Raw genomic sequence first — 27,473 nt, forward strand, 5'->3', positions numbered from 1 at the left:
GTTTGCATCAAAGACTAATATTGAGGAAAAATATAAAATCCAATAATTGCTTAGTATTTTAATAACCCGTAAACCTTATTTGAGGACCATGTTTTAATTTCTTCGGACGGAAAAATTTACAATGGAACAAAGAAAATGGAAAATTTACAAGAAATTAAAACATGATAAAAAGTAGGAATTATGAGAAACTGACATGAGTCAAACATTTATAGTGCTTCACACGATATAACAACAAATGAAAATCAATGCCTAAGCTGACAATTTCAATAATGATTTTTACAACTGATATTTCATTGCACCATAGCAGCGACGATAAACAAATTTTTATATTTTCTTATTTTTACACTCGACGTCCTAACAGCATGGGACAAGTTAGCCTCATATCAATGTATACTCTCTAAGCTGGTTAATTGTTCAGCATTGACTTCAGGCGAAGACAAGCTCCATTCGATACATATCTGTTATCATGTTACTGATATATTTAACAAGCATTGCATCAATTTGCTTTCATCAAGGAAGAGCAACAAGTATAAAGGTGTAAAAAGTATAGGTAACTAATTACTAGAATCGTTATCGGACCGCAACTATTTGTTTTAATTGTCAGGATATGCTTAAGAAACTTATAAAAACGTGTAATTTTCATTTGATTTGTGCAAAAGCTTGAACTAACGGATATTTTGACTGATTTTTATAGTGTTATGGATAAATAGCAGCATAGCATTATTGAGGTAAGTGTCTCTTTTTTTCTACATTTCAATTATGTATAAATTTAAAGTTATATTTTGCTAATTAAACGAAACAATATATGTTATTTATGTTACTAGTTTGGCTGAATAAATATTTCGATATGAGTGTCACTGATGAGTCTTATGTAGACGAAACGCGCGTCTGGCGTACTAAGTTTTAATCCTGGTACCTTTGATAACTATATGTAAATCATCAAAATTTCAATTTGTTTAAGAAATATTATTTAAAAAAAACAGAGGGAATGCTATAATACACGATTTAAATGCACAAAACAAATTCTCCAATCTGTAGAAGAAAGGCGAACGATACCAAAGGAACATTTTTATATGAATTTATAGGGTTTAATATACTTACCACAATCCACCACCACCCCTGGAATAAATTCATTTTTTTTTGTTCACATAATTGAAATTATTCAATTAAACGACAAATTAAAACTAAAGCTAGTGTATGTTAGTTACACAGGTGAACTTTGACGTAGGTGAGTACATCTCATGGATGTAATTTTTAATCACCTAGTTAATTGCGATGAGAACATGTTGTGAAAGCAAACATATTAATGATATTTCTATTTAGAATTATCATCGTAAGGAAGAACATCAATATCTCATCAATAATTTTGCCCATATCTTTATGAAAACAGATTATCAAGGTTTGAAAAGGAATGTGAAGAAAATTATGACTTCTTTGTCTTATTTCTTTGTATGTACAGTTGATCATTTTTACAAGACTAAATACGTGTGTATGCTTTCAGCACATTTTGGGTTTTAGTTCGAAACATTTCATCTTATGCAAATGTGTCCAAAAAGCGGACACATAACCCCAAAACGGTGAATGAGGTGGCGAACATGATTTTTCATTAGAACTTTAAAAAGATAAACGTTACTAAGAAATCTCGCATAAGCATGAATCCGGGTGCGATCACCACCAATATTCTAAACCCGCTAGTTGTAGTAGCTTTTTACATTGACATCTACAAATATTTTATTGATAGAAAGTTTTAAACAGTATTGGCATTTCTTTTTAACTGAAATTACTAATTATGATTTTTCGACTTCTGTTTATTGCTTTTTTTTTCTAAATCAATCAAAATGAACAATATTATTCAAGTTTAGTTTTATTTTGTGTATATAATAGTTGTTGGGGTTCTTTTATGGTTATTTAGCAGACTTAACAAATGCAAGCAACATTACATTTTGCCATCTAGTAATTGAGTTATAGAACTACAAAATCTAAATAATTGGAAACGTTAGTTAACACTTAAATAGAGAGAAAACAAAGCCATATTTGATTTCAAGAAATACACAGTATAGAGGAATTGATGGTAGATGCTATGTGTCTGTGTTTCACTTAAACCTGACTAAGATGCTATGTGTCTGTGTTTCACTTAAACCTAACTAAGATGCTATGTGTCTGTGTTTCACTTAAACCTGACTATAATGTTACAGTCCTTGCAGTCAATATATTTATATTCATCCGCGTTAAGGGTGTTTCTTAGAACTGTCGGAAAACCCCTAAAGATATCAGTATTATCTAATGTTACCCAATAGAGTAAACGTTATGTGTATTCCAAGGTACTTATATATAATATGTAACAGTACAGCTCTTTTGTCTAATGCAAATGTGCCCAAGAAACGGAACAAGAACCCCAAAAGTTGATGTGGGACCCTTAAAAGCTCTTTTGTCTTTTTTGGCATGTTTGCCACATTCCCAATTTCCATTCTCAATTTTATCTTTAAAACGTTAAAACGACTACGAGCTACTCATTTCACACTAAAGCAGTGCACTCCAATTATCCAATGAGTGGCTTGCTCCACAAACTATACACAATTAAAAAAAATACTAAATATGGTGTATCATTTTATGACACATAATTACAATGTGGATATGACAAACAATAAATACTCTTAATCAAAGGAACAATGATTTGTTTAGCTTTGTCTCTTCTATAATTCACATCGCAGCTATAGACATGAAACACAAAACTAGAACCTCACTGCCTTTACGTAGTTTTACTAGAAATGCTTTTCATATTTCAATAATTCTGTAATTTTATATTCAAAATGTATTCATTAATCCTATAGATAGAACAAACATATTCTTGAAGTAAAATTCAACTTTTGGTTTCGGTGTAACCATTTAAATGATGTACAAAATTAATGGCATAAGTAATTTAAAGGATTTCATACGTCTGATACATCTTATTGAGCTAGTTACTTTGACATTCATGAAACACGAAATTTGTATATCTAATCAAATTGGTAATTTTTTAACTGTGTTTCAGTAAATGGATTTCCGTTTTCCTGGTAAAATCGTATTGCGTCGAATATAATAGTAATGCAACAAATGTTAGTTCGCTAAATTCAGTAAATAAAAAAAACAGAAAGTAAGATATATGGCACACATTTATTCCAAGTGTATAGAAAGTACACGAATCGATAGCTAGCATGCCCATAAGAGTTGTTGTAATAGTTTAAGTAGTTAATAAGGCATTAAATTTTGTACGCCAGACTTTCGTCTTCAAAAGATTCATCAGTACCGCTCGTATAAAAAAAATTTAAAGCCAAAAAGTACGGCACTTGTTTTTTTTTCAGTTTAAAGTTTTAGAGGATTTAGTGGATGCAATGTTTTGCATAGAAAAATAAAAACTGAAGATTGATTGATTGGTGGTTGCTTTACGCCGCATTAGCACAAAAAAGGCTATATCGCGGCGATAAAAAACGAAGAAAATGTTAAGGTCAATCCAATGTTTTGCTCTGGATTTGATATTCTAAAAGATGATGGATACTAGTGTAGGTGTTTAGTGTCCAGACGTCATAAATGTTATTCTCTGAATATTGAAACCCTTTTACGCCATTTATATATATATTATGAATTGAACACAATTATGGATATGCGATCCCGCTAATGATTTATTGAATAAATATGTTGTATGCAACATGGTATGGTAATATCCTTTATAAATCAAAACAAAATAAGACATTTTCGTTCAAATCTTTCTTTTTTTACTTGATGTAATCAACGTTAAAAGCTACGACGTTATTGTTGTTGTAAATTGGATATTTAAATATATTTGGTGTTTTCTTGTTTATTAAAGTTGTGGGGTGCCATAAAGGTACTTTTCGATATCAAACTTGCATGCAATTGCTATTCCCATTTTTTGTTTTATTTGAACCCTTTCAAACAGAAACTGCAAATGTTTTCGATAGACAATGCTAAAAAATATGGAGTATTTACTGTCTATGCATGCTATAGTCAAATATCGGTTCTAATGGTTTTTAGCATACTGTAATATGTTTTCAAAATAGCAGTAGTCGTAATGATGGTATTTGAACGGTACTCAGTTTGATCCTATTAGCATAGCATATAATGCTATTGTTTTAATGGCATGTAAACAAAAGAAAAGGAATTTGATATCGCAATGTAAAATTTGATTGACGTTTAATGTAAGGAATCGTAGATATATCAATATTGTATACAACACTGGGAGTTAAAACGCGTTTATCAAATGGTCTTTTAATTTCCTCACACAATTCGACCACTTTGGTTTTATTTCTTTTTTTTTTTTAATAAACAAGAAACAGATCGACATATCATAGACAATTTAATAAATATGTACATTTTACAAATTTCATTCACAAAAACAACAAACAAAAGAATCAATTGATCTATAATCTGTTAATAATAACTTTAAATAACTTATTTTGTTTCTGTTTTAGGGCGATGCTAAGTTTTTTCATGTATTCAAATTTCTTAAACTTTATTGTAAAGATTTATCAACAATTTCGCTGAAGTATCGATTAAAAAGATTCGTCTCGAAATTGGTATGGTTTTGTCGCTGATATCTTGTTAAAGTCCGTTAATGGTAAAAGGGTTTCTTCGCTTGATTGACTTCAAATTAAGCGAAAAAAACATGACTGTGTTTAGGAAAGTCCCTCATCCAATGGCAAATTTAAAAGCTCAAACATATCAAACAAATGGATAACAACCGTCATATTACTGACTTGGTACAGGCATTTTGTAATGTAGAAAATGGTGGATTAAACCTGGTTTTAAAGCTAGCAAAACCTCGCACTTAAATGACAGTCGCATCATCATATTGACAACGATGTGTAAACAAAACAAACAAACATACTAGATTTTAATGTCCACAATAGGGTTATATCAGTCAACATTGTGTTATAATCTTAATCACTAAAAAAACAAACAAATATGTAACAAAATATCACAAAAATGGGATATAGATCAAGGATTTTAGCAAAAAAAAAAAAAAAAAAATGACGAGAATACACAAATTTACCAAAGTACAATAACGCAATGACGGGAAGTTCAAGTACAGAGTCACGTCATATGTAGATCAAAGCAATATAAAAAGGCATACTTGTAAAAATGAAAGACAATACAAAAACTCACTCAAATACAAATTACTGTCTGACGAATTGCCATTTCTGAGCACTCAAGTTGATGTGAACTCGTCCGTTAGGCACAATCACTATGGACAAAATTAACTAATAATTTTCACCTCTTGAAAAAAAAACCCTAAACATGAAGTAAAGAACAGAAATTGAAAAATCCGATCGAGACATAAGCTCATTGATATGGATAAACAGGTCTTTTAAATAATGTTATACCGATTTCAATCGTTGTTGGTATAAATGGTCGATTATGAAAGTAGATGCAGTATATGGACAGTCAGTTGTCTATTGCGGAAGACCATATGTTTCCCATCTGATGGCATATTACGTTTATTACTAATATCGTAATTAGAGTCTAACTGCATCTAGTTTTTCCGTTTATAACTTTTCTTAACATATTTTACAGCTTGACTTTAAAAAAATCGACATTTGAGCTAAAACATAAATATTATGAGTTGAAACGGGTTGGCTTCCTGTGTAACGAAAATATGAATTTCTCTCATATGTACCCTATTAAAATGTATTTTTCGTTACTGTTACCAAGTCTCTTTAATGCTTTGATATTTGGTTGTAACATATAGATTATGATATAAACCGGACATTTAAGTCTTGTTTGACGACTCTTTTTGTTATACAATACTCAGAATCTGTACTAATGAATGATTTGATAATTGATCACACACTGTATGATACCGAGTCGTAGCATGCTAGTTGTTTTCATATCTGCTGGTCAGTCACATAACGTTTGAAGGTAATACATGTATATACTTTTATCAAACCTAAAAACATACAACTTTTTCTGATAAGGATATACATGTACTTTGCACGATAATCGTGTATAACTTGACGTTTTTTTTTCCGGGTTAATGCCTCATCTACGTACTTTTACATAGTTATAACAATTAAAAGCAAATTTTGGAAAAGATAATTTAGATATAATACCTCGTTTTTAATCCCAGTTGATATATTATCCCATTACTCCCGTATGAGCCTTTCATGTTGTCTGTTGTATGTTTGAAGGATGATATTGAATCTGATGAATTCTCTGATACGATGGATCAATTTTCTTAGCTTATACCATTTTAATCAAAACGTTTATACACAACAAGAATTTGATTGATGCATTTAATATGAAAATAAAGTTTTAAACAGCATGTAGAGTTTTCACTATGCATATCGTATTGACTTTTATGATACGAACATAACTGATGAGATATTTGTAGACGAAACGTGCGTCTAACGTCCTGGTATCGTTCATCATTATGAAGTTAGACAATGCAAATTTCACAACCAAACAAATTGAAAAGACTATGTTATAAACGATGCATGTATCATGTAAATATTCTACGTAAATTTTTTGACTGTACTGATCTTTTTACTCGTGTGTTTTATAATGATCAGTTGGTTGGTTTCCTTTTGATTTTTTTTAACAATAGTAATTTTAGGAGCCCTTTAACTTGCTGTTCGATGTGAACCAAGGCTCCGTGTTGAAGGCCATACTTTGACTTAAAAATGTTCACTTTTTACTAAATGTGACTTTGACGGAGATTTGTCTTATTGCCGCTCATACCTAAATACATATTATGCCAATAACGTAAGCGTATTTGCGCATACCCTTTTTTTTACTTCAAACAAAGATATATGGATATGTCAATGACACATTTAACAAATGATCAAACATATAAAAGTCATTTTAAGTATAAAAAAGAAGATTTGATATGATTGCCAATAAGACAACTGTCCACCAGAGACCAAAAATGACACATACATTAACAATTATAGGTCACCGTACGGCCTTCAACAATGAACAAAGCCCATACCGCATAGTTAGCTATAAAAAGCCTAGATATGACAATGTAAAACAATTCAAACGAGAAAACTAACGGCCTTATTTATATAAAATAAATGAACGAAAAACAAATATGTAACAACAAACGACAACCACTATTTACAGGCTCCCGACTTAGCACAGGCATATACATAAATATTAAACGGGTTAAACATGTTAACGGGACCCAAACCCTTCCCTTAACCTTAACAGTACAACATCAAGGTCAGTTTACAGTTTCAACGATGGACGTCAAATATCTATAAAGTATAATTTATTGAAAGCTCATCTTACCATTTTTAATCCTGAACTTAATAAAAGTCATTATTCTTTTTACAGCTTACTGTACAGTATGAGCTTCGTCCATTGTTCAATGCCATACGTTGATTTAACATGTGTACATGTAAAAATTAAAATGTAAACGGATTCAGCTAACGGTATTTTTTTCGGGCAAATTAATTTACGAAAAAAAAAAAATGACAGAAATGAAACTACGACAACAACTGAATTACCAGCTTCTGCCTTGGGAAAGACGCATACAGACTATGACAGGGTTAACGATGTTTATTAGCCAACAGACCTCCCCATAGCTGATACAGTGTAGTTACAGCACTATAAACTTTATAAATCAGTTGCAATTGACTGTACTCAAAAGATCAGTACGATGAACTAAAAGAACTCACATAAAACAATAGACATAAAGCACTAAAATAAGAGTACTCTCAGTTATCAAAGTCAATTACCTAATAAATAGATAACAATCTCCCGGACAAAAGTATCAATTACATCTTTTAGGATCATGCGAATAGCTGTAATTGGCAATCACGCACCAACACCTCATTAAGATATATATATATATATATTAACCTCTAAACTATCTCTTGTAACAATAAAAAAGTTAAAACTAATTATTTAAATAAAGACTGTCAAAGAGTTTCCAAAATTACAAAACCGTGAAGATATAACTAAATTCCCGAATAATAAATAAACTAATTCCTCTCTGTGTCTAATACCAAACCCGAAAGAATGATAAAACTTAAACAAACAGTGTATAGATAGAATTCTGTCCCTGATATTTTTTTTTATATAAAACTAGGATAATAGGCCTAGCATCAACCGGAACTTTATAAGTATGCTGTGTCAAGGAAAAAGTATAATTACAAAAATACTGAACTCCGTTGACAATTCAAAAAGGAAAGTCCCTAATCAAATGGCAAAATCAAAAACTCAAACACAGAAAACAAATAGATAACAACTGTCATATTCCTACCTTGGTACATGCATTTTCTTATGTAGAAAATAATCGTAGATTAAACCTGGTTTTAAAGCTAGCAAAATCTCTCACTTGTATGACAGTTGCATCAAATCCCATTATATTGACAACGATGTCTAAACAAAACAAAGACATAATAGAAAGACATGTCAAAAATAGGCGTACGTCAGTCAGTATTGCGTTATAATCTTAATCACTAAAAAAACCCAATCAAATACGGAATAAAGAAGTACAAAATGGCATACAGACTAATCATACTAGCAAAAATTAAAGACAAGAACACAAAAATTTACCATATAGCGCAAAAACACGAAGACGTAAAAGTACAAAGTCACGTCATATATGTATTTTAAACCGACTGTCTGTTAAAATATCAAACAATAAAACTAAACAAAATGTTGTAATAAAAACTCTGGAACTTTTATGTTCTATCTTATATTCTGATTTAATGTGGTTCTTCAAAAACTACGAACATGACCAAAAACACAGGGTTTTCAAAAACAAAACAATGTCCATTTTTTTAAAGTAAATTTTCTAAAGCATTGGATAACAAATTTACGTTTAGTTAAACGTACTGTTATGGTATTGTAATTAATATTGCATCTATTTATGTTGGCCTGATTTATGTTATGTGGCCTGATAGTTGTTTACAAAATATTCTTATAACTGTGCAGTTTAGAAATCACTGGAACAATCACAGATACTGATAGAATGATTGGAACTTTCCATTTGACTTATATAACGATCCCAGAATGATCCTAATAAAAGATGCGTTATTTTATCTTCTACGTTTTTCCAGAAACTTCTGTTGAAGTTTACTAGGATATTCCTTTTCCACAATGTTGTAGAAATTTCCGTGACAACTTTATATATACAGACACTAAAGTTAAACTTTGAGACTTAGACATCGATAGACATTAGTATTCACAGCATTTGGATTGACACTTTTATTCTACAAACAACATTATACTGGATTGTGACCTTAGTAGTGAACGTAATATTCAGATTGGATTCCGAGAAGATTTCCGGATACAGATAAAGATAAAAGATTGGACTCATATTTTGACAGTTAAGTTGACAGTAATATTTGTGTAATACTTCTTGTAAACTTTTGTATAATAAATCTTGTTAAATTTTATTATCGATTTGTGTCTTTTGTCGGCTACAATTTAATTGTGAGTTCTGACTGTAGCACGCATGTACTCTCAGAAAAAGAAAACAAAGTGATACAACATCAAACAGTATTTTGAAAATTAAAATAAATCAGTCTTGAAAAATATGCTTGCCTTGTTGTGAACATGGTGAAGAAGGTTTTCTTTTTATTGAACTTTATATGAATCAAGGTAAGGATGGGATAATAGTATATGTTTTGTATAGATTTTTTTGTGTTATCTAGTTCTATTTTATCATCTTCATTACAAGGCCGTAGCTAGGCATCTTATTTTAGTGAGGCAAAATAATTGAGCCGAGCGAAGCGAGGCGAAATTTTTTTTGGAGGGTATGTAATGAATGGTGCAAAATCCTGCATTCTAGGCATTTTTAGAGAGTTTGATAATGTTTTGAATTTGGACACTTTTTATATAAATTTTTCATTTTTTTAGACTTTTACCAAGGATTTGTATAGTTTACTATACAAATCCTTGCTTTTTCTAACACCAAATTTTTAACAACTTTATTTAAATTTATATGTAAGATAATCATCCAAATATCACTGATTTGAGTCTGCTGCCAGAACATAGAACAAACATCGATTCAGTAGAGTTTTCCATGGCCGGTTCAGTCAAAACGTTTCAGAATCATTATTTGGTCTGCTGATATCCTTATCGCGATGAACATGGAGCATGGCAAGACCGCACAATCTCGCGCCACTCATGCATGCTCTTTTCCAAGTTTTCAGTTGTTTCAGGGCAGTCTGTGTTTTTAAAGGTAGCACATCATCATCAACACAATGATCAATGTCTTCTTCCAATTCCTTCTCCATCAGCAATCTGGTAGCAGCATCGGTAGTAACAGTTTTGTTTGCAAAAGGGAAATAAGCTTTCCTGTAAGCACCATCATACAGTCGCAGTTACAAAATATTAAACTCGATTTTATGCTGACAAAGAGTAGACAAACTAGGGATAGAATGAGATAAGATACATGTATATGATTCTATCTATAGAGTAAGTATATATGGGTACAGGAGAATTGGAATGGATTTTTTGACGTTTGTACATGTAGTTCCGTAATTTCAAATTATTTCTGGAAATAGTTGGTGGTATTTTAGTTCCAGAATCTATAAATTTAGGGGTTAGGGTTTGGGGTGTCCGATTCCGAAACCCCGAATATAAAGAAACGAAATTCCGTAGTCCCGAATAAGTAAAGACAAAATCCTGTGTTAAAGGTTCTACCATTCCTCAATAATATCAAATTGGAATATGGGATATTCTTTCAATTTTTAAGGTTAAAGAAACATGGATAAAAACAAATCCATGCATTCATGTTTCATATTATTTATATTTCATTTATCTGTAAAGAGAAAGTTTAAAGTCCGTGAAATGAATACGCAGACAGGACTGCCCCCTTGCGATGCCCAGTACTTGATTTGTCAAAAGTTGGTGAAACGGAGAAATGAATACGCAGACAGGACTGCCCCCTTCCGAAGACCAGTACTGTATTTGTCAGTCTACTTATCGTTTTTTGATTGTTCTAATGAAGTTATATGCTATACTCAGACTCTGTTAAAAAAAATAGTTTACTAGAATTGTTCCTTCTTTACTTTCAGTGCCGCTTTTCCTTTTTCTGCAAGAGCCTGTTTTTAACTCAAGATCAATGATGATTATCGTTACTATAGGTTAATGTAATCGAGAAACATCACCCGTTGAGATGCTTAGTTATATCCAGGAAGAATAGTTTGAAACTAATGATGACAAGTTATAGAAATTAAGGTTGAGACAGAACAACAAATGACTATTATATTTATATATATGTATAAAAAAAATAATCACTGTCGAAATTTTAGTGAGGCAATTGCCTCACTTGCCTCAATGGTAGCTACGGCCTTGCATTAATTCTAAACTTCTAAGCATACCATTTATTCAACTATTGCATAGAATTGTTTAACTTCATCACCACCAGTATCTACCACGTAAAATAAACAACTACGTAAATGTCATCAATATTATTAATAATATTGAATCAATGGCAAATCACCAAATAAAGTCTTTGAGAAATAGACAGAGTTTGTTATTAGGACTATAAACAATCCATCAAACTATACTATCTAAGGATTGATCAGGTCAGCACTGTTATTAAATTCTTATTAATGGAAGATATTCACGCTGTAAAAAGATTTTACTGAGATCTTTATACGTTCGCGATACTTTTTATATACTTCCGATCTCTTCTAATTCTACTTCCGATATCGTTGGATTCTAAGTCTAAGTTTTATTTCAAGAAAATCCAGATGATTAGCTATTTGTTTATATGTATCTCAGTTTTATTGATCAAATATGTTTTTCAACCTGTCAATTTATGAAGAAAAGATACTCCAATTGATTTTGTTATAATGTGCTTGTTAGTATCACTATTAACATCCGATTTAAGCATCATTAGCCGTGTTTAGTTATATAACTTTTCCAAACGGTGTTATCAATTTTTATAAATGTCTATCGATATAGAAAGAGTGAGTAAAACTGTTCCAATGTTTTAGTTGTGATGCTGAGTTTCTGTCTCATTGAACTATATACATGTACCACACATTCTTTATTCGTTTCAACTAAATGGCTGCGTTCGAAACTAAAAATATATTCAAATAAACACATTCAAAATATGTTGCTTTATTTTCTTTGAAATTGAAGATATATTTGTTTTCAAATTTAAATTAGATATCTGCAGATTTTTAACAATTTAATCTTTTAAACCCTAGTCTCCGACATATCGATTGAGGTGACCTTTTGTTGATATTGAAAAAAGAATTGAATCAGAACAGTTGTAATACAGGTCTGACTGAGGAAAACCATCAAAATGAGAACATCTGCTTTTTATTTAAAAAAGGCAACACGTGCGATGTTGATTTCATAGAATTTTGAAACAAGTTCAAGTCTATCTCCGCCAATCAATTATTAAAATACTTGCAAGGGTTATTTGTAAAGGCATGATTAATTTGAACACAGACAGTGGAAGCATTTGATGTTCAAACCATAAAATCGAACGCACAGTAAAACATTCACACTATATTGGTGGCTATGTGGTATGATGGCCAATTACACAACTTTCCACCAAAGAACAGATGAGGTAGTTGTCAGTAACTTTATGTCACTTTAACAATTAGAAAAACAAGCTTTAAAAGTTGCAAACACTAGCAAATGAGAAAACCAACGGATTGATGTATGTATAATACAACATCTGAGTTACATGCCATATTGTTTTGGACAGGCACATACAGAATGAGGGACAGTTTAACATGTCTTGGTAGTATTAAACTTGTTTGTTTAGATTATAATATTCTGTTTTAATTGATACGGTTTTGATATAACCTGTTACTTCCATTTATTCAATAAGTAATAATCAGTAGATAAACTTTAATTAAATAGTAGAAATGACATTGGAAAGAAATACTCAATCAATCAAGCCAATAGTTTCTTTTTCATTGATCAATAACTTGCGTAGCCTTCAATTTTTGCTCTCACGTACCAGTTATTAATACTCATCCAAACAGAATGGTGAAAGAAAACATATCCATTTTGAGAAAAGTAATGTCAAACTGTTGGAGTGTTCTTTCATTACTACTTTAAACAACTTAATGTTATCTAAAATCAATATAAATATTCCTAAGCTTTCTAAAGTCAAGATTGATTGATCTGTTATGCTGCTCAGCTATCGTCTTTCAATCTAAGGGTGTTTTTGTCTAAAGTTGTAATTAATATCTTAGATTTATAATTGGCAACCGTATAACTAGTTGTTTTTTTATTGCGTTTAAAAATCTGAAACCGTTAAATTATCAATCAGGCCTAGCTTTACACTTGAATAAACCAGTTTGTATTAATATTATTATTTGATTAAAAAAGTACATATGCAAATCGATTTCTATAGGTTAGTGTTATTACTGTGCAGATATTATCATAACAGTCAGTGACTAAGATCTCAAGTTTCAGTCGTATTTACACAATATTTATGGACGCTTCGTTTCTATTTTACTATTTTTGGTATCACAATGCAGGATTAATTGATACAGTTACACCATACGTATCTCGAAAATGTCGTCAGCAATTTAGAAATTTGTGGATTTAAGCTATGATTGATGAGCTAGGCAAATATGAATATTGTAACTGTTACCTATGATTCCTTTTGTGAATGCAATGGTACACAGAAAAGATTAATAACGAGTTACAGCAAAATGTATTTCATGTGTAGACATTTGTACTAGCTTACTTGCTAGCTGAACCTTGAAGTCATTATTTGGTAAGGAAATTATCCTTCTTTCGGAGTAGTCTAGTCCTACAGACAGAAGGTCGGTTTTATGTCAGACTTTTCTACCCTTACAGAAGGGTAGTATACCTAACCTAACAATATATACGTCACGGTTCAACTAGCAATCTTGTAAGATATATAACCTATATCTGAGCACTCAATACATTAAATTTAATGTAATAACGTTTTCTTAGAATCATTGAAACATGTGCGCATTCAAAAGGATATATAAGTTAAACGTTAATAACAAACAGTCTAACAACATTTTGGTCTTTTGTGTCTCATTGGCAATCATACCACATCTTCTTTTTTATAACAACATACATGTACGTTAAGACGAAATAGACTCGATAGTTCTAGATTGAGGTTCACACTTTCTAATACTAATTCAAGAGCAGATATAACATACTTTCGGTAGTTCTAATTTTAGGTTCAAACTTTCTAGTTTTAAGAAAAGTGCAGATATAACATACTTTCGTTACTTCTAAGTTTAGGTTCAAACTTTATAGTTCTTAGAAAAGTGCAGATATAACCTACTTTCGGTAGTTCAAACTATCTAGTACTAAATTAAGACGACAGTAGTCAACCGATGTTCAGATCTTGTTAATCGACTATTACGAGACATACCGAAGGAATAGACAGAAACTAAGGGAATCGGATGTATTGAACTAACATGAGTAGTAAGACATTTAGACACAAGTGGGATACAAACCTATCAATACAATTTAATCAGTAAAGTCAAACACTCACTGCTCACCAGAGAAAAAGAAAAAAAACTTCGTCTGCAAAATTCTCACCTCATCAACCAGTGACCCTCGAATAGAAAAAAAAAATGACCAGGTCAAATTAAATATTTTTGAATGCTTTTCTTTTATTTGCATTTTTTTTAAACTTTTATACTAAGGGTGTTAAAGAGCGTTACATACTTAAACATACTTGTCTCAACAACATTCTTTATCGTATATATTGAAGAGATTAGATTTATGCGACAAATAAATACAAAGAATATACCCATGAAATCCCTCAATTACACCCTCCCCCGCTTCTACACAATGCATGTATAACAAAGTAACAAAGAAAAGCAACTGAGCTACATATGTACCTAAGCTGACTCAAAGTACAAAATAACATTGTATTTCATCTTTCCTCAGCTTGAGATTATCGGTGAAATAGTTTATTTACATTTTCTTTTCATTTACTTTCCCGTCACTAAGTCTGCAAACATTGATTCTTGTTGAAAGACTGTAATGAAAATTTGATCGAAAAATAATAGATTTATTGCAGAATTTCAAGTACACTGTAGAAGGAGCACGTTCTTACATGATGGTTTTGTACCATTATGAAGTATATTTCTGGAACCCAAACTAGAACAGCAGTGAAGCTAGTGTTCTATCTATCTGGATGTTAGACAAATGCTGTTAACCTTTAGGTTTCTAGTTATGGATTGACTTAAACAATTCTGTAGATCTTTTTTGTTTTATTTATTGATTCTCTCATTATGTGAATTGTCCTTTAATCATTTTGATGTTTACTTGTTAAATTACTGTAAAAAATTAGAACAAATATTAAATGAAATACAATATCAACTATGTATCCGATATAGCTACGTTTCCGATATTGTATTTCGTCTAAAATAGTTGAAATACATAAACAACTTAGGCTTACGTTTTCTTTTGTGTTATTATTGTTAATATGTGTATTTACATTGTTTCATTTCACTGAATTTCTCGTTTGGAAGAAAAATGAATATACGTCAGTAAGACAAATATAAAAAAAAATGAAAATTCAGGCTGAACAATTTATAATCTAAAAGTGCGTTTCGTCAACAAAAGTCCCATGAGTGACGCTGATAAAAACAAATTGAAGGCCAAATCAAGTTGATAAACAAAGAGCAAATGCCATCAATATGTCAAATAATTTGTTCATAATAAAAAGCATTCTTTGCAAGTCCAAAAACAAAGTTGTGAATAAATCTAGCAGGGCCTAGAAAAAAAATAAATCAACCCGTTATTCCCAAATATAACAAAAAAAGCAACAGAATTAGAGTTAGGCTAATTGTAGATCTCAACATCTTACCTGTTAAGCAGTTTACTAAAGCGGTACTTTACATAAAACAAAAAAGAAAAAATAGAAATTACGTAATCTCCATTATAAGCTTATGATACCTTATTTTAAAAGCACATTACAATTAATGTTCACAAAATAAAATAAACATAAACTACACCATATCAAAACATAAAAATAGATTCATGATGGGATCTAGGTTAGAAGTCTTCTTATTTAAATAAGTTCGCTCAGTTCCGTGACTTATTGGATTTGTTTTATTTTGTTTTGATTTCGTTAAGCTGAATGTTCATGTCATCGTGACTTTCGTTATCCTTCTTAAAATGTAATAGATCATTAATAAAGACTACCCTTCACCCATATTCTACTTTATAATCATGAATCTATTTATAACAATACCATTTCAATTTTTGATTGGCATGATTTTTTGTGTGTTGAAGATGAACTCGTTATAATTGTTGATAAGCGCGTTACTGAGCATTCCTTTCTGTAAAACCTTTTACTGATGCAGTAGATTGATATGGGTGTTGGCATTTTCTTTGAACTTTTTGGCAGAATCCATTATATGTACGTTGAAAATCTTATGTAATAACAGTTTGAGCTTGTCTCTGGTGCAAAATGTATGCAAAGTTTTTTTGCTCAACTGTTCAATACGATAACACTCATTTTTATTTTAACAAGGTCAAATGCAATCCTTAACGTCTTGACGAGAATACCAAGTAACTCAATTTAGCTTAACTTTGCTGGAAAGAGTCGGAGCTTTTGGAGATATTCTTTTAAAATTCAAAACCACGTCCACTCTATGTTTTGTTATATGTATTTATGTTTGTATCAAACTGATGAGTTGAGCCTTTTTCACCATTTTTTTAGCTCGTTATTATGTAGTTTACTCGTTTGAATTGCCTTACATTTGTAATTTCGGTTTTTTTTTTCAAGCAGACTATGTGGTTTGGGATTTGCTCATTGTTGAAGGCCGTACGATGAACTAAAGTTGTTTATTTCTGTGTATTTCGGCCTCTTGTTGAGAGTTGTCTCATTGGCAATCATACCACATCTTATTTTTATATAAGAAAGTACAAAAAAAAAATGTATAAAATTAAAATTGAGAATGAAAAAAAAACAGATGTAAAACTTTGAGAGAAGTTATTCTTGTCTTGTGTGTCCCAAACACACTTATGTTATAAGTTTTCACTGTAGTAAAACACATTATAACACTCTGTCAAAAGGAAAAATACGTTCACAAATCCTAATTTTGAGTAAATATGTGAAATTTCGACCTCATTGTACTCAAAAAGTAGATGAAGGTATATTTTTTATTACATATTTGATTTAATCAGGCCAAAAAATTGCCTATATGGAAATTTCCATCAAAATTTTAAGACGGGATCAAAACTGTATCGTATGCCCTTAATACGTTAAAGTTTCTAGAAATTTGTTTTTTTGTATCAAATTTCTTGATTTTAAAATGAGTTGTTAAAACTATTTGTTCCTGAATATTGAATTACAATACACCATTTGATCTTTTGTAAACGAACCGATCGAAATACTATAAGCAGTTATGGTTATATTTGACATTATCGGACAATTGATGTACACTTCTATTTTCAGTTCAAATTGAAAGAATAGGAAATCGTAATTGATCCAAGATTAAGTTAAGGGTTACGAACCGGAAATCCAAAATACCTGCAAAAATAGAATGATGAAACACGATGAAAATAAATGTTCCCCGTGGAATTCAGGCACGTGCTCTGAGCAATATGAACGTGGTTGGAAGAATTGGGATGTACGACTTGCTTTTCGGCCAAAATGTGTGACATTTATTTCAGAACAAATAAAACACACATTCTTCATTAAAGGCTATCAATCTTTGATTTATACATCTGCATATTTGCGAACATAAAATTTATCATCAAATTGTATCAGTTTAACATTCGCGTATCGAAGTAAACTGCAGGTGACTTGGAAAATGATAAATTTTGAGAAAGAACGTTTATTTCTTGTTTCTTTTATAAGTGACTACCCATATAACAAGTACAAATGCAATTGTTCACCTCCTACTATTGTACTATATTCAAAATAATAATAACACTATGTCATTATAAAATTCCAAGAATCTTTTAGATCCGACTGATAAAAAGGTGAATGCACGAAACTACAAGTTATCTTTCTACGTACTAGAACACGTCGTAATCAAAGACATTCGCGGATGTTGTTGTTTTTGCTTAGCTGTTTTTTTAGAGCTTACCATTTGACCATAATACTTTATCCTTTGCCTAAAAGTATTTGTGATAACCTCCTTTATTACTTTGTTCATGTTCAGATGGTACAAAAAACAAGCATTATTTTGGTATATAATAGACACTTTGTAACCAGAGCAATCATGATACCAAAAACAAAATTGTTTATACATTTGTATATAATGTCATTATTAAACAAATATCTATTTATGTAGATCATGTTATATTGACTTTTGGCTTCACACAAAACAACAGTTTTTATGTATTTAACGGTATGGCTTTAAAAGAATGTGTGGTTTTTCAAGATTGAAGATTCTAAATGAAAGTCACTCATCGTTTAGCGTTATCTAACTAATCATCATAACAAGCTAAACTATGGAAGGAATTCATTACCTTACCTTCTTATCAACGCAATTTATTTCATTGATCGTGATCATTACATAACTATAATGATTATAGGGTTCGAATTTATACTTCACCAGTTTAAATAGTCATAAACTCATCAAAGATACAAGAAGAGTTTACCGCCTTTTTTTAAGCCTCATCCCAAATTATTTCACACCTTTCTCTAGAATTAATCTTTGTGCTTGATGTTTAGAGCTGTTAACTATGCCATTGAGTAAACAGATATGCCAGCTTTATTTGATACAAACGACTTTTAGGTACACTTGTGTTTCTAATTAATCATTTCTTATTTGAGCTATGATTTGATCCATTTCATCCAAACAGTACCTTCATGATTTAATATAACAGAATACACATAAATATTCAGTTATGTAACACTTGCCTTCGTCAAGCGTTGATAACTCTAGTATAATCAATAGTAGTTAGGTTTATTCATAACAATGATGAATAACATTGTGATAAGAACACGGCAACTTGTTCGGATTCTTAAAGAAAACAAAAAAACTTCATTTGATGTTTGCAATTAAATTGAATGAGCCTTAGGAGCACATTTTTGGTGTATCTTAATCTTTCCACTTTTTGACAAGTTTTTTTTTTTTTCCTTACTTGGTTTAAATTCAAATATTCTTACGATATCCTCTATAGTGAAAGCGTATCCAAGCAAGTAGTCAGTTTTTGACTTTTGATTACTGAATTTATTCCTATGTTTCTTAATATGTAATCTACATGTTTTTAATACATTTGTACTGCTGTCACTTTTGACAAATTATAAGATGTAAATAGGAAATGTCATGTGGAAAGGACGCGATTCTATGATGCTACGTTCTGCTCCATGAATTCGAAAAATTAAACAGTATTATAATCTATCAATCTATGTATCTGGTATTCACGAGAATTCGGTCTGTAGGACATCAGTTTTTTATTTCTTATTAACATTGTCTAGCACAAGCTGAAAAAAAGTAAAATCACGAAAATACTGAACTCAGAGGAAATGAGGGACTTCGTCAACTTGTTTTAATGCTCATGTTGAATTTGATATATGAGGACCTGTAGAACTGTGTGTGAATAGTAGAAATGAATACAGTGTCAACCAATCAAAAGAGGCGTTATATATCATATTGCATATAGTTAAGTTGTACAAATATATTTACTAATTTGATTCGTTCAAAATTAGTCGCATGCAAAACTATATTTTCAAAGGTCGACTGAAGACGGCGAATAGAAAATGAATATTCTTAGAATATCTAAAAACCGATATACTTTGTGACCTGATTTAACGAATTTCATGATATAATCAAAAGATTTTAAAACGTTAATAGTTATGATTGATTATTTGAAGAAAAAAAACATGGATCATAACTTTGCAAAAACAAATCATAAAAAAATAATTGAAATATCAACATATATATTGGTATTGTCAAAGAGACAATACGATATTTATAAAATTCCAACAAAATTAAACGATTAAAAAAAACATGACTGTAATGCACTAAAAATTATGAAACAGTTATGTTTAGAAGTTAATAACATAAAAACTGTATCCTTTGTACTCGTTAAGGTAGATGCTTTAAAAAAAAGAATAAATCAAATGGGTCACGGGAATTATTTTCACTCTACAGGTTGTGCAAAATTGACACATTTTGTATAGATCATGCATGGAAAACAACATTTAACACAATAAAATTTTCAGATAAAATATGGGAAGATAGCTCTAATATTGTGCTTTCAGATACGAAAAAGACGGGACCCGTTTTCTTGCTACATAATAAAATAGGCAAATTCTTAACACATTCTATTGTAAAAGTAACTTTATCTGAACTATCTGCCCTTACATTTGAGTTGCCTCTCCTCATGTGGCAAAGTTGGAAAAAATTGAATCAAACAATGGTAATATGTTGTAATAAAATACAACCCATAAATATGATAAAACATGTCATTTTCTATATCAAAATGAATTACCCACTACTCTCAAAATTTTCACATTTTTTAGAGATCTAGATCGATTATTTTCTAGTATTTCAAAATCCAAGATGGAGGAATACACCACATCTACCTTAATACAGGATATAGCCACTTCATCCTCAGTCATTATACTTCTTTAAGGTCAACATATCCTTGTATCAACCTCGTACAAATACTCTAAAAGAGGGACGAAATATATCACAGGAAGAGTCAAACTCATAGATAGAAAATAAACTGACAACGCCATGGCTAAAAATAAAGAGACAAATAATAGTACAGAAGAAACAATATAAATCTAAGGAATAAGAAACACGAACCCCACAAAAACATGGGGTGATCTCAGTTGCTCCGGAAGGGTAAGCAGATCCTGCTCCACACGTGGCACCCGTCGTGTTACTTACAAATGTATGTTATTACAAATCCGGTAATTCCATAACGGTCAACCAACTCGTGATGGCGTCCGTAAAATTTATAAAGGGATGATTTCAACTTTACCATTTGGAATTGTTGGTTTAATAGCTTCCTTGTGAGTAGCAATCCTCTATCAAGGACATCATGATAGTAAATACAAGCTCGTGCATATCATATCAATAGAGAGATATATACTCCGTTTGCAGGCTCTGCTGGACTGTTGCTACATAGAAATGGAAAGTTCACAATTGGGACGCTGAAATCATCTCTTTTGTCGGAAAGTTTTGTTTTCAAGCGACCCTCATTGTTAATTTCTCGATGTAAGTAAAGTTATGAGGCAGACTTAGCTGTATCTGTAGTATCCTTTATCTCTAGTTCGATGGGATAGATTCGTTCAACATAGTCACCAAATTTTGTATTATTTAGTGAGATAACATCATCTATATACCGGAACGTAAAGTTAAAGCATATTGTTAATTGTATAATACATCCTTTTTTATAAATCTTTCAATTTCAAAATTTTTAAAACATCAAATTTCAATATCTGTAGCATTTCGTTTGGGCTATTTGCATTGTGCATGTCTAAAATGTCCAAATACATTGTCATTATATGTCTCGAATGTCTATTCCAACATGTCCTTCACATTATAGCGATATTCAATCGTACATGTCTGTTCTAAAGTTTCAGGATTAAATTCGTCTATTCATTATTTAAACAACAAAACGTTGACTCCTTTGTTGTCCTACGTCTTAAATCGGGAAATTGTTTTAGTACATTTGTTATAATTTTACATAGCAGCCAAAAGTTTTTCAAATTATAAGTAGACAAGCTTTCCTTTATTAGTAAAATACGCTAAATGTAAATGACTGTTCGAAACTTTCATTGTAATTTTTCTACATGCTTGCATTGTTTTAATCAATCCATATTTCTCTTTAGATAAAGCTTTGATCTTTCAGGTTCTTTAGATATATTTTAGTGCAGCATGCACGTAAAACATTTGTGTTATCTTTTCTCCATCTATTTTTATAATTAAATCAAAGTAGGAAAAATAATATTCTCCAATCTCAATCAATAATTTGTAAAATCATGCAGTTCGTAAATGAATATTGCCTGTTTTATAGACATCATTTCTGTAATATAGGTGTCTGATGAATACTTGTGGTTTTTGTGTTTAGCTTGCCATTACTGTAATCCATGCTGTGTTACTGAAATACCCATAAATGACTTTATGGTGTGAAGCTAGTGGTTTCATTTACAACAAATTTAATTAGTACAGTTCTCATGCTCTTGTGTAAGCTAATGTTGTATAGTCCGTTTGACTTCTATAAATCTTCAAAAAATAATTCTTAAAATTTCATTTTTAAAGATAAATATTTTTTTTCTTCATGTATGTTAATGTGTGATATATACGAACTCTGACTATGCATATCATAATTTTAAACCTATAATCAAAAAAGTTACTCATTAGGTCTCTATGTTACTTCAATTTATTTTAATATATAATACTCAATGGAGTACGTATGAGTAGTGTAACAGCCTTCCATTCAAAACAAAAACATTAGACATGTGCTCTAAACCTGTTTTATTGTACCATGTGACTTTACTCATTTAAATAACTCTGGTCATTTGATTACTGAGCTTTCTGTATTCAATGAGAAATACAAAAGCATGCACACATGACCAGAGTTATTTAAATGAGTAAAGCCACATGGTACAGTGAAAGGGGTTAAGAGCACATGTCTAATGTTTTTGTTTTGAATGGAAGGCTGTTACACTACTCATACGTACTCCATTGAGTATTTTATATTAAAATAAATTGAAGTAATATAGAGACCTAATGAGTAACTTTCTTGATTATAGGTTTAAAATTATGATATTCATAGTCAGAGTTCGTATATATCATACATTAACATACATGAAGAAAAAAATATTTATCTTTAAAAATGAATTTTTAAGAATTATTTTTTGAAGATTTATAGAAGTCAAACGGACTATATGTGTGCTTTGGTTTTTCTGGTTGGGTATACCTCTTACATGTTTGCTGATTTCTGTGTATGTTTATACTGATATTTGGGTACCTCATAATCAAAGAACGAACGATAACTAAACAAATTAAACAGATAAACATAAAAAGGCAACATGAGAGCAACATACATAAAAGAACATCAGTAATTAACATCGTCCCGAGTACAAAAAGGGCACAAATACTACGTTATAAAAAGGTACGACCACCACTGTCGTCGGTTAAGTTGCAAAAAGGTTAACATACTACCAATGATAGTAAATGAGCGGATTAGATATACTCTTGTAGGTTAATTTTACGAAAAGTCTTCCTTATTGGAGAACAAGACAGATGACAATAATATTTTAGTAGAAAACGATGTTTTGAATATGTTTATATATGTTTTGAGTGACAACTTATTTGTTAAGTTTGATTTATTGTTATTCATCTAATAGTTATTCCAATGGGTACTAATTGTGCACCCTTGTCTGATTGAATTGTTTCTTTTTTGTTCTTATGAAAAGGATTTCTTTCAAAACATTTACCGAAGTATGCATCTTGTCAAGATCTTCGATATAAGTGCTGTCACTTTATAATCTACTTTTAAGGAAGCGTTTATCTCATATATCGAAAAATGTTAAATCATAAAAAGAATGAACGCCGAGGAAAATTCCAAACGGAAAGTCCCTTCTCAAATGTCAAAATCAAAAGCTCAGACAAAAAACTGGATAACAACTGTCATATTTCTGAATTGCAATTGGTACAGGCTTTTTCTTATGTGGAAAAAGATGGATGAAACCTGGTTTTATAGGTAGCTAAACCTCCTACTTTTATTAAAGTGAACTTGACTTTAACGGCATTCCGGCAGTCTAACGTGATGTCACTATTTTTATTTCCCTATTTCGCAGTGGTTCAAAACCTTCGTTACAGGTTGTTTATATATCTAATAAGTAATAATACGTCTTTCTACATGTTCTTATTCAGTGCTTGCTTTGAAAATAACGACTTAAACCTTCCCTTTTAGATATTGTGTACATACACAAATGGCAGTCTTAACATACGGTAATGATTCCTACCTCGTAATATATCAACAAAATAGCAGTTCACATGTCTTCTATTAATCATAGGCGGTATTTTGTCATAAACAAAATCTATTTTTTTTATCAATTAAAAGCCTTTTTCCACTTACTAGTAGGTTATTAATAATGAATACTGAAGTGCATGGTGATTAATAATGTATCACCTACATCTATTGGTAAAATAATACAAAAAGTGCAAATGTGCTGCTTATGTATCATCTTCCTGGATAGTCAATTATTTAAATGTTGTTTTATTCATCAACCCCCTTAACACCATAGTCATTTGGTGATGTTAAGGATTGCCTGACTAATAAAACGTGTGTTTTAAAAATAATTTGGATAGATGATGATTGATTATTAAAGAGAGAACTAAATATTAAAATCATGCAGGATATTATAAAAAAAGCCTACAATTTGGTTCAGTTGACTATTCATGCAAAATTTAAGATAGGTATAGATATATAAAGGATGTTTCTTCAGTCATTTTCTATTCATAAAATACATTCAACATAATGTGTAAGTGAAATTACATGTAGAGTAAAAGTTGCTCGACTTTTGTAATATCGTTAATTGAATCAATAAAAAAAACAGATTAATATTGAATACTCTGTGAACTTGTGGTGAGAAAGGCCATTCATAATCATAAACAAATTGTATTTGATTTATTTGGACAAAAGTGGTAATTTTACACAGAGCTTTTGGACAAAACACAAAGGATGAAAAGTTTTTACCAAAACGTTATTTTAAACAAATTGGAATCTTTATCAAACATATTTTGCTGTTAAAGGTTTTTGGCTCTTTTAGATCTAGACATACGATCTTAATGTCAATATTTTCTAATTCTTTGCATAGGATACAGTATCATGAATAGCAGGTGTCTTTTGCTTGTGCATTGGAATGATTCGAATATTTCTTAGCGTTAATAAAGGATCGCAGATTGTAAATCATATGTTTCTATTGTATTTACATCTACATGTATGTTAAAACTACTAACTGTAAAGGCTATGTGAGGGCATACTTTCTTCTGTATCATAATGTACCTGGCATAATGATTTGTTTTACACTTTGAACCTTAGATAGATTGTAACAGTTTGCTGAATGTACAATTGTGAAAAATTATAGAAAAAAAACCCCAACATTTACACATGTAAGTATTCCTTTTCAATGATCAATGACCGTTGTATATCAGTTCTATATCTATCTTATGGTATTTATAATTAACTTACCACTTCAAACACTTAAATGAATAACACATATGTCTCTATGGTGGTTACAAGAGTTGAAATGGTTATTGAGAGCTTGATTATATGTTCACAAGAATGTTGAAACATTTTTACACGTGTTTCATAATTGATTTTGTGCTTTTATTAATTTTAAACAACAACTAGTTATGATCCTTTTTGTGTAATGTGGCTCTGAATAGACATTACTAAATCCATTTCTTATTCTTTTTTTTACTTATTTCAATCTTTATATCTATTCAGTAACACAAGAATAAAAAAGCCGTCGTATATATGAAAAAAAAGGGATTCATGATACAAATGGGACAATCAATACATAGTTATTTCTATAGTAGAGCCTTATTTATTTATTCACATTTTCAACCCCGACACTTGTTTAATGAACAATTCATCTAGTTTCAGCAAATGTTTCCACGTAATCAAAGATAAATTTATTGCTAAATTAACGTAGAATTCCTTGCGTTAGAACATTTCTAATTTCAATCTAATTGCTACAAACTTATTCAGAGGAAACATTGAGTTAACCAAACTGTCTACTTAACTCTATTTAGGTGTGTCGCTTTAACTCGGGTTTTGCTACATGTTATTTCCTGAATCGTAAAGAATCGATAAAATTTCTTGCATATAACATGCTATAAATAAAGTTAAATGTGAAAATAAGTTGTACTTGTTTTTGTGTTAATTTCTAATACAAAAGTTAAACCAAAAGTAACTGTTTTGTCCAAGTTTTTATCATAAAAAATGATAAAATTAGAATATGTATGTATTGGTATTTTTAGAGGAATGCATACTACAGTTTTCCGTTTTCCCTTACCCCCACTGGTATGGTGACAAAATTGAGTGTCTGAAAATTCCGAAAAGCTCTCACAGGTTGAAATTCATCGTTGACAATCTACTGGCTACACTAAGTAATTTCAATTATATGAACAGTCTCGGTCCTACAAGACTCGCACCCGTTTTTGTTTCTCACTATAATTAATTTATAAAACATTACTAATAGATAAGTAGACAAAGGCAATCTTTCGCTACATCTTTTTCATGTTTCAAGAGAAGTGCGTACTTGTACTGTTTAATTAAGCAATGGTTAAATCGATTTTATGATTGCAAAACATCCATATGTTTGGACACACAAACTGTATTAAGTGTTATCTTTATATTATTACATTAACACAATAAAAAGCTAAATAGTACAACGTTTTAACTAAATTCCCAAGATGCACGATACGATTTTATCGCAACTTTATTCAATTTTGTTCTAATTATTTAGTGCCTTCTTTTCAGAAAATGCTTATCTAATTTTTTAATCTTTTTAACATGATTTATTGTTACATGTATAATAAAGAACCAAAGTCATAAAAAGAATAGTAACAATAACAGAAAATAATAGATTTATAAAACTCAAATAACTATTCTGTATATATTTTTGTAAATTGAAATGCATCTTTTTATCGTCAATCATCCACCTGGGAATAACAATGCATCTTCAACCGTTATAATAACACGATTTATTTCTGATTACGTCATTGATTAAATTAAGTTGATATATATCGAAATTGAACCGTAGGAGCATGACGTGCAAATAATCTCACATTTATGTTTAAGATTTTTTTCAATCAATATGTTCATTGTAAATGGATTATAATTACGAGGATTGCATATTCTAAGGTAGGCATATGTATGTTTTAACAAATGTAACCTAAAACTGACAATTCTCAGAGGTCAATTTTATAATTATCATTGTTATTGAAAATTATTTTTATTTGATTACAATTGTTTATGGTTATTTGTTATATATCATTTCCGCATTCGAAAGTTGAAACTGTATTCAAATAACTGTCAACATCGAAGAGAGAAGTGTTATATTAGTTCTGAGTGCTTTGAATTGTGACATAATTTGAATTACTACTGTCATATTGTTGGCTGTTCAATTTATTTTAAAACTAAATAATTCAAAACTACTACATATGTTTTAAATGTTTCTATTGATATATTAACGACAATTTCACATCTATAAATTTTTCCCTTGTGAATTTATTGCTTTTGTTTTGTTTGACCTTGAATTGTATTTTCGGAATAGATTTATGAGATTTAGACATCGGTACACCTCTTATGCCCCTCAATAACACTAACGTATCTTTATAAAGACCACGTTTTTTCTATCAGTTTTACAACTATCGTATTTGTAGGATCGCTATGCTCCATGAACACTAGCCATATAATGCAGTACATGGGTACTTGTAGCGTTATAATAAATGTTCATTGACTTCCGAATTATCTATAATGTTTTTGTTCTTAACTTGAGGTTACAAACAAACAAAGTAACGTTGAAAAGGTTTATTGATCTGTATTTGGTTACG

General features: G+C 30.5%; 1 protein-coding gene across 1 annotated transcript in view; it reads left to right on the plus strand.

The window, feature by feature from the left end:
* Positions 1-396: 396 nt before the first annotated feature.
* LOC143082435 (uncharacterized) overlaps positions 397-27,473 on the plus strand; it is a 54,261-nt gene continuing 27,184 nt past the window's right edge. Inside the window, exon 1 of the mRNA XM_076258092.1 lies at positions 397-728. The gene's annotated coding sequence lies outside the window, so the exon portion shown is untranslated. The remainder of the gene's footprint in view (positions 729-27,473) is intronic.

Source organism: Mytilus galloprovincialis, chromosome 7 (genome assembly GCF_965363235.1).
Source record: "Mytilus galloprovincialis chromosome 7, xbMytGall1.hap1.1, whole genome shotgun sequence".
Classification (NCBI taxonomy): domain Eukaryota; kingdom Metazoa; phylum Mollusca; class Bivalvia; order Mytilida; family Mytilidae; genus Mytilus; species Mytilus galloprovincialis.